This window comes from Talpa occidentalis, unplaced genomic scaffold, assembly GCF_014898055.3.
Source record: "Talpa occidentalis isolate TD23 unplaced genomic scaffold, MPIMG_talOcc4v2.1 talOcc4.3, whole genome shotgun sequence".
Lineage (NCBI taxonomy): Eukaryota > Metazoa > Chordata > Mammalia > Eulipotyphla > Talpidae > Talpa > Talpa occidentalis.
Window position 1 is genome coordinate 15,415,137 of NW_023603184.1, and position 10,055 is coordinate 15,425,191.

The following is a 10,055-nucleotide window of genomic DNA, read 5'->3' on the forward strand; positions in this document are numbered from 1 at the left end:
TTTTTGCCCCAAACACTTTTTGGTTGGCTTGGTCTGGGCGCCCGCCTGGCGGCCTCGCGCGGACGGCGCCTTGGGGCTCTGGGGCCCAGGGCCCGCACGAAGGCCCCCGGGGACCACGGCAAAGGTGAACCCGAGGGGCGGCCAGGACGCCCCTGCACAGGCCCGGCTCCCGACGGCGGTGCTCCCCACAATAATGTATTTTTTAGTACTTAAAAAAATTAGATGTGAAATTATATTTGGAGAACAGGACAAGATCACAGGTGTCACCATGCCTACGTGATGGGTAATAGGCAGAAATTGACCTGTGATGGCAGAAATTAACAGATGAAAGAGCCATTTCATCAATAGCCCGAAAAAGACTAGGAGGTGGTGGAAGCTCCTGCCTTTGCCGAAAGGTGCTGGCACCATCACTGTCACTGTCGAACACTGGCCTTTGTGATAGTGGACGCCAGTCAGCCAGGATGGCCAGATGTCAGTCCTCCATGCCTGTGTCTGGAGGTCACAACTTTTCATTCTGTTGCTGCCACCCAGCCAAGTTCCCATCATCACAATCATCTCCCAACTGGTGTCTGTCATCCACTTTTTTTTTAGATTTATTTATTTTTATATAAGAGCTGGGGTTCAGGCCAGAGGCGCAGGAGGGTGAGAGGATTCACCAGAGACAGAGCAGGGAGCAGAACAGGCAGAAGGACAGAAATACACTGCTGAGGGGAGCAGCAGGAGAGATCTGCCATGCCATGTGGGAATCTCCCTGGCCGGCAGGGAATTAAACCCACGCTACAGAGGCTGTGGACAGCTTCACAGTGCTGTGCTCAACCCGCTGCGCCACTTTTTTCTTTTTAATGAGGAAACATTGGTTTGCGACACTGATTTCGAGAAATGGGTGCACACTTCCTCAGACACATGTTACCATGCCATGTCTATCCGCCCTGCCTTCATCCATCCTCTTCTGAATGCTAGTCTTGAAATGCAAGCACGATCCTGAGACTGCCTCCCCTTTAAGCCTATGGGGTAGCTTGTCACTCTGTTCAGATAACACCCAGCATGTATATAACCAGGCTGGGCCTTCCTGCCCCCTCCATCCACTCCCCTCTCCCCACTGATACACTATGTGCTGGCTTCTAAAATATCATCATCTCTGCTGCCACTGCCATAGTCCAAACCATCATCTCTCTAGGACTGTGGTAGTTACCTACCTGTTCCCCCCACCCCCCAGACTATTTCCACCTAACTTGTTATTGCAATTTGAAGTCACATGCTCATTTTACTAAACAAGCTTGGTGTCACAGATGCCATTCCCCCTCCTGGAAAACCCTCTCCCCTGCTGTTCTCTTGGGTACTTCCTACCTTCATTCTGGTCTCACTTTAGCTGTCACTTGCTCAGATGGACTTCCCTGGTAGTCTAGGTCAAGTCACCCCACCACCACCACCACCAACTACAAACTTGCAGAACCCCTGTGGTTTCCCACACACAGCACTGCTCACACTGCATGGTAATGGCCTCCTGTGTAGGCCACAGCTCCATGAGGGCAGGCACTACCACCAGGCAGCTTGTTCACTCCTTTCTTCCGCTCCTAGCACCTGCCTTGAACAACAAACGCAATGCATGTTCATTGAGGAAAGAAAGAAAAGGAGAGAAGGAAAGAGGAAGGGGAGCAAGAAAGGAACATGACCAGCACCTTCTTCTTGCTAACGGGAGAAGAGCTGACATACCCTACCAACCCCCAGCCCTGATTCCTGGAGCAGGACTCTGTCTTGTTTCGTGTTGTGTCATCAGTGCATGACAAAGAGCAGGTGTGCAGTGGGAGTTGCTGAATGAATGAATTTATTCTAAGAATTTCTTGACCCAGATTGAAACCAAGTATACCAACTAGCCAACTGATAGTGTAACCAACTGGATAACTACTGGTTTTATAATAAACCTTGAACAACAACCTAACTTTTAGAGTATACACACACACACACACACATACACTCACAAATACACACTTTCATAAATAGATCTGAAAATACCAATAAAAATTAAAACCTACCAAAAAATGAACAACGAAAAAATTCTCACTGAGGGCCCCTATTATAACCACCGACCAAATCAGATTGGGTTATGAATTTGCAAGCTGGAGGTCTGTTGTGGAGATGTGAGGAAACTGTGACACAACACTTAAGGAAAATGTAGGCCTTAAAGTCACAGAAACAATGAAAGAAAACATAATTCATCACGGGACTGAAATGTGGGTTTCAGCTTCACCGTCTAGCAGCAGCATGGAAGACCCTGAAGTGTGAGTGAGCTCACCACTGCCTGAATGCTGGCTTCTGGGAAATGCATTCAGCCTCTCCTCCTTCATTTCTTTCCTATAAGGGAGGCACAACGAGACCTGTCAGCAGGGTTGTTTTGAAGATTGACTACAACATGTAAAGCACCTGGCACTGGCCTGGCCTGACCAGCCGCTCAGGGAGGACATTGTTCAAAAGCATTCCTGCTTTTCAATTATTTAAGAGGTCCGTGGCTGAGCTCAGAATCCAAGGAGCTTGTGAAATACTGCTCTCCGGGGTGGGGGGGGGGGTTGGGAAGAAGCGCTGTTTCTTGACTGTCAGTGCCCTACAACAGTGAGGAAAATGGGCTGAGAAAAAGGAAAGCAATAGTGAGGAAGAAGCATGGGAAATGAAAACAGGAGGATTTCATTCTCATCGGATCTTGAGTAATGCTGAGGGACAAAGCTTTCTGTTCGTGTCCCTTTCCTGTCCTGGTTTTCCTGAGGAAGGAGCCTTGCTTACACAGCCTGCTCATCTCTCCTGTACATTTCTGGAAAATGAAATTCACATTCAGATATTTTTAACACATTTTTTTCTTACTTCAAAGGCAAGCCATGTTCATTTTGGAAAGTTCATACTTGCAAAAGGAAGAAAACAGTGATCCCACATTGCACTGCTAGATAACGACTGGAACACTTCAAGGTCGTTCTTTGAAAGTCTTTTCTAGGAATAAGTACCTAAACTAATATGCTTTTGTATAGCAAGGGAGATGGAATAGCAGATTCTGTTCTAGAACATGATCTTTCTCTCTGAACAGCCTTCTTGACAGTAAGTGAATGTATCTAGTGTCGAGACGGTGACACCAGTGGATGCCAGGGTGACTGGCCACAGATACTCGCCCTGCCCTCCCGGGCAGAGCCTCAGAGCTGCTTCCTGTTTCTCCTCTGTGCTCATCAATTCTGTGAACAACGTTGTAGTCAAACCTTTATAGGACCCACCATTGTTCCCATACAGTGAATTCTCACTTTTGATCTTAATTTTCTAAACAAACAAACAAACCAAAAACCCAATAGGACAATGTGATTAAAATGTTTAAGCCATTTCAATCCTCCTTGGTGGGGAGAGGCTGTCACTCAGCTTTATGCTTTTTATTTCTGATTCTGTTCAACCTCACAATGTATCTTAAGTGCTTCTTCATTTCTAGTCAACAAACCTAAAAATAAACAAGACACAGTCCCTGTCCGTAATGAGATGACTGCCTAGTAGCACAGATAAGAGACACAGTAGCTATCTAATGAATTCGTTTTCTCTCTCATTTAAAGCACAAGTTTCTGGGGCCTCCCCGGTGGCGCAGCGGTTGAGCGCTGGGTTGCGAAGCTGCCCGCAGCCTCTGCAGCACCGGTTCGATCCCCGGCTGCTCCCCGGCCACCGGAGGAGGGTCCCGCATGGCGCGCAGACCTCTCCTGCCGCCCGCTGCTCCCCTCAGCAGTGTACTTCGGTCCTTCTGCCTGTTCTGCTCCCTGCTCTGGCTCTGGTGAATTCTCTCACCCTCCCGCGCTTCTGACTGTACCCAGTGCTTGTATGTATGTATGTATAAATCAATCAATAAATCTCTAAAAAAAAATAAAAGCACAACTTTCTGGCTTTTCACCATGCCAGGCAAGGACAAGCTGGTTATCATAGCCAATGTTTAATGAGCATTTAACCATGTCTAGGAACTGTTGATGTATGAAGTGGTATGCTGTATTAAATGACATCCAGCCCTTCATTCTCAAAGCCTGGGAAGGAGGTACCAGGGTAAAGAATATTTCCTTGTTGTGGAAGTTGAGGTCAGGGGCTTAAGTGACTTGCCCAAGGCCACTCAGCTAGTAAATGGCTGAGTGAGGATTCAGTGGGAGGCTCTTTGAAGCCACCACTCTATGCTGCTCCAACACAGACATTGGCTAGGAAAGAACACGGTCACTGGAATAAGCTTTGTGACTTCCCCTTCTAGGTACTGTGGCCTGAAAACCGGCTTGAGGACATCCTCCCTCGTGGGATTCATGGTGACCAATCAATGCACCTTCCACACACCTGTAGGCTTTCCTCAGGTCCCACTGGCCGCTATGGCTGTTGAGAAAGTGGGTCACTCCAGTGTGCATTACCGCCTTGCTCTGTTCCCACCTAAGCCCTCCTTGGAGCCACCTTCAGTAGACCACGGGGACCTCAGTGATGGCTTTTTCTCTGGTCACCCCAAGCTCACACAGTTTGACGTGTTGGCCTGTACCACAGGATCTTCAGTCCACGTCTTCGTGAATCCAGCCACGAGCAAGCCGGTGGGCCTTCCCGAAGACTTCCGGAGGGGCCTCCTGAGGCTGATGAACCCGGTGTCTGTGTGAATGAGCATGGAATTGTGCCTGTCAGAAAATGAAATCCAGATGATTCGTTCAACAATTTCCTTCTGATTTCTTAGCATCTATTTTTACTCTTAAAATGGTTGCCAATTTCTTAAGTTTTTTTTTTTTTTTAATTTCTTAAAAGTTTTTGTGACAGTCATCTAGTGCCCTTGATCAAGCATTCCAGCATCAGGCTTGCGTCAGTGATTTATACCCCATATGTCACTGGGTCTCACAGACACCAGGGAGGCAGGTAGTACTCTTCGCTCAGCGGAAGAGGAAAAGGAAATCTGCTGCAGAGGGTAAGTGTTCGGCCTAAAGTCCTCAGCTAGAGTCCGTGTGACTCTAAACCAGACTTGGGCATGTTCTCCACGGACATCTTTCTTTATCTCCAATGTCTTAGCCACAGCACCACATGCTTCCCGTGGTTTGAGATCACTCATCAGCTATGACTCATTAAATGGCCTCAGCTACTTACCATTGAACTCTTTTTGGTTAAAAAGGTGAGCTTTTGTGCTGAAAAGCACCTTTTTTTCGTGCATTTAAAATAAACCAACCTTTGGTGATTTTCTCCTAAATTCGTAACTTCTATTAGTCACTACTGCCATGAATTGAAGTCTAAAGGCATTCACGATAAATAAAAACTTTAATTCTGAAATACCTAAGGACCTTCCTCTGGTGTGGTAACAGAAGTGGTCACTATTTACTCACTCTGTGCACTGCACAGTGGTTACCTTAGTCTTCGGGGCTCTTTTCTACCGTAGGTGATATTGTTGCCATTTTTCTGAGAATGCTGAGACTTTAAAGAGGATTGGAATTGGGGGGAGATGGTCTGATCTAACCTCTGTCTCAAGTCTGTGATGGAGAAGACTGCACCTGAGCCTCGGTTTCCTCCTTGGAAAACATGATCCCAAGTTGGATCCGTGAATGTTTTTTGAATGTGGTCTTCGCTTTACTTTTGAATTGAGTTCCAAATGCCTGCTCATTACAAATAGCTTTGGAATTCCCTCACCAAGATTTAAACAATGCTGACTACTGTGCCTTTGTCACTTAATCCATTTAGTTTTACCTAGTAATAGGTCAATTTTGAGTTTTTAAAATCACTTCACACTGTAATTCTAAAGACTATTGACTAGGCCCTTGATGTTTGCAGGCATTCATCTACCTGACCCCTGGCATTTGACCCACTCAAGAAAGTCAACGGGGGGCCTCCCTAGTGGCACAAGGGGTTAAGCGTCAGCACTAAGTGCTACCTGCAGCCACTGCTGCACAAGTTTGATCCCGGGCCAGGGAGCTGACCCACATGGCATAGTAAACCTTTCCTGTCTCACCTGCTGCTCCCCTCAGTAGTGTATTTCAGTGGATCTGCTCCCCACCTGTCTATGGTGAACCCTCTCATCCCCCACACCTCTGGCGTGTACCCAAGTTCTTGTATGCATTAAAAAAAGGGCAACAGGGAGGACTCCTTTTATTTGGGCCTCATTTTTTTATCCTCACAGTTCGTTCACATGCATTACTTTACCTTGTGTTTGTCATTCCTCTGAGAGTTGGGTATCATCATTGTCATCACTATCTCCACTGTAGTCAGAACAGGCTGTTCAGAAGGAAGGTGACCTACTGAAATCCTGGAACTCCATACTGGCAGGGCTGAAATCCAGGCCGGCCTCTGGACCTGTCTTTCCATGCCATCAGCTCTGCCTTTTACCCTGTGAGTCCTGAATTTCCAATTCATTGCTACCAGTTTTTTAAGATAGTAGTAATACTAACAGTGGTTTCACCAAGAGGCTCTTAAATTGGAGGCAACAGTGAAATGGTTGAGAGGGTGAGTCTTCCATTAGAGGATTGGATTTGTATACTGGGTCTGCCATTTCAAAATAGGGGAATCACATATTTCATTTTGCCCAGGACAGACCCGTTTTTCTCAGCTTCATGACAGGCTGGCTGTTAATACTTGTGGGCTTTGGGGGTGGCAGTAAATACAGGAACTGGTTCCCCAGGTCATTCCTATTTCTTCCTATTAAGTTCCTTGGATGTGTGTGTGGACACCCCAGCCTGCATATTCCAGAGATGATGGAATATATGCTACTTAGTGACACCTCAGTGTGCCCAATCTCAGACACTGGAACTGAAGGGAACTGAAGGGAACTGAAGGGAACTCAGACTTAGCCACAGCACCACAATCCTTCCAAAGAAGGATTCTTTGGAAATAGTTCCAAATTCCTGTACACCTCCTGAGTTTAAGTGCTGATGACAATGTTTCCACTGCTCAAATTTTTAATACTTAAATGTGAGCCAAAGCAGTGAACATTACTTCACTTGTTGGCTTTAGTGGGAAATTCTAGCACTGTAAACTTGCTTTAAGACTCCAGAGAGAGCCAACTCTTAGTTGCATGTACTTGAAGGAAGCTGAATTTTATTATAAACGTGGCAAAATAAATCTAGAAAGACTTAAAAAAAAAAACAACAGTCAGCTATTCATCACTCATCTCATAAGATGTTTTAGCCGAGATCCAACTAGTGGCCATGTAGCTGCTATTTGCTGAGCACTTCTGAGCAGGTGGTTCGTGCCTGTGCTAACAAGGAACTGCAATAATAATCCAGGCATGTGAAGAAAACCTTCAGGTAGTGCTGATTTCCTAACTACATTTTTGTTACACTCGAATTCATTCAAAAACACACAATAAGACAAGAGGAACAAAATGTGTGTTCATGTTTTGCTTGGACAGATTTTGTCTCCTAGCAATTAATGCTTTAAGTCACATTAAGCATATAGATAATGCTTTGTGACATTACAATATTTCCCATTACAGGTCAATTTTATAGCATGTGTTCATAATCAGACATGAAATGTTACCTAGAAACAAAATATGTTTTCCTTGAAACAGTCAGACCCCATTAGAAATCTAAGGTTTTACAAATTGCCACGTTAACAGCTATGTCCCCTAGCTGAGGTTTTCTTTTCTTTAATAGTGTCAAATTCAGCCCTAGAAGCACTAGTCTCTTTGTGGATTCTCTTCAGCTGGCACCGATTTAAAAAGAAAAACTTGAGCCTCCGAGGTGGTACAGACGGTTGAGCGACGTACTGTGAGGCTGTCCGCAGCCTCTGCAGCGCGGATTGGATCCCCACCGGCCAGCGAGAAACCCACAAGGCACAGCAGACCTCTCCTGTCTTGCCCGCTGCTCCCCTCAGCAGTGTATTTCATTAGTCTGCCTGTTCTGTTCCCCACTCTGTCTCCGGTGAATCCTCTCACCCTCCCGCACATCTGGCCTGTGCCCTGTTTCTTGTATAAATTAATTTTTTAAAAAAAAAGATATTTTAAAAAAAAGAACAACTTATAGCTCAAAATCTATTTAGCATCTTACTATGTGTAACTTATATAAAGCAACCATTGGCCAAAGCTCTTGTAGGGGCAGGAGTGGGCACAGTGCAGGATCTCTATGATCCCAGCAGACCGGGTAAAGGAGGAGTCAGAGTCCTCAGTGGCTTTTGCAGATCTTTCATTTAGATTTACCAGGCATATGGCAGGCAGGGGTGTTGGGGGGCCGGGAGGCTGGCAGTCCTCCCAGCCCCCAGCAAATCCTCACTCTATCTGGGCTCTCTGGCGTTCTCCCGGCTTCCATTCATTCTTGGCTTCTGCTGGTGTCCCTGTGATGCCTCCCTTATAAACTCAGTTGATCCCAGGTGTACCCACTTCAGGTGCCTGCCATGCATTCAGGCATGCATTCAGGACCACAGGGTTCCCTCATCTATCCTAATGGTGGGAGGGCAGAAAAGCCTGATACTTTTTACCTTACCCTACAATCCACCCTCTCACGGTTTTCTGCCAGACAGTCTATGTTTCTCTTGGCAATACAACACTGCAGCCATGGCCCACAATAACAAGTAATATACATCACAATAGAACAACAAAATACATAAAATACAACAGAACACAAATAATTCCAGGGCACCAACCAAGTGGCAAAAGACAATTATTGGCACCAGCAGATGAGCCACCAAATCTGCTGCCGAAGGCGCTGCTCATACAAGGGAGGGGAACCACTCACGGCATCTGCTGTCACACACCAGGAGCCGTCAGGCTTCCTGGCCTTCTCTGGCTGTAGTCTCAGCTACAAGCCACACCCCGCATCCACCCCCAGGATGCACTCACTCTGGGACTGGGGATTCTATTCTACTGTTGGGGGTACTCGCCAACCCTCAGGGTTTCTGTCTGCGGTCGCTCCAACACTCGGCCTTCATAGCCACCAATGCCACACGCAGACCCCTGCGCTCAGGCCAACCCACTGCACAAGCACATGGGTCGGGGATCCAAACTCCACATGTGGCCTCTCTTGGGCCCCTATTCGGCTTGGGCTCCACCCCAAGCCACGTTCCCCACCCGTCCCCCAAGGATGGGTTCCTCAGCTCCTCACCCTCACTCGACAACAAGCAGGGCATCACCCACAGGTGATTTTAAGAGACTCACTGGTCTCCAGCACACTCAGGCTGCTTAACAGCCGCTCGGGGCTGCTCAACTTAGCACCAGCTTTTGCCTTCTCAAAATTGGCTTTTTTCCTCCGCCTGGCTGCTGGGCATACACAGGCTGCTTTTGGCCACTGAGGCCCACTGGCCACGCCCAGATTCCCAAAAACCATAACCTGCCAAGGTCCTCCGCCTTCTGTCAGGATTGTCAGTCCAAGTCCATGAGTCCCAAGTCCATAGGCTTACTTCCTTGTGTCAGCACTGGCAAGCTCTGAATCGTGGTCCTCTTTCTTTCCCCAACTATTCAGCTGCCTCGGCGGTCTTGGGCTGGTCCTTGCAGCTCCCGGACCTTGTCCATCTCCTGTGCTGGCATGAGGCCTCCAGAGTTGTCACAGGCAAACACAGTCTGTTACTCCGTAGTCCCTCCAGGTCTTCGGAGGGCTCCATACCTGTTTGCATGGATCATCTTGCCGACTTATGCCAATTGTAGGGGCAGGAGTGGGCACAGTGCAGGATCTTTATGATCCCAGCAGACTGGGTAAAGGAGGAGTCAGAGTCCTCAGTGGCTTTTGCAGGTCTTTTATTTAGATTTACCAGGCGTATGGCAGGCAGGGGTGCTGGGGGCCCGGGAGGCTGGCAGGCCTCTCAGCCCCCAGCAAATCCTCACTCTATTTGGGCTCTCTCTGGCCTTCTCTCTGCTTCTCTTCTTCTCTCGGCTTCCGTTCGTTCTTGGCTTCTGCTGGCGTCCCCGTGACGCCGCCCTTATAAACTCAGTCTCTCAGCCCAGGTGTACCCACTTCAGGTGCCCGCCATCAGGCATGCATTCAGGACCACAGGGTTCCCTCATCTATCCTAATGGCGGGAGGGCAGAAAAGCCTGATACTTTTTACCTTACCCTACAGCTCTATTGACCAGAGCCTTGGTGTTTGCAGATGTTCATCTACCTGACCCCTGGCATTTGACCT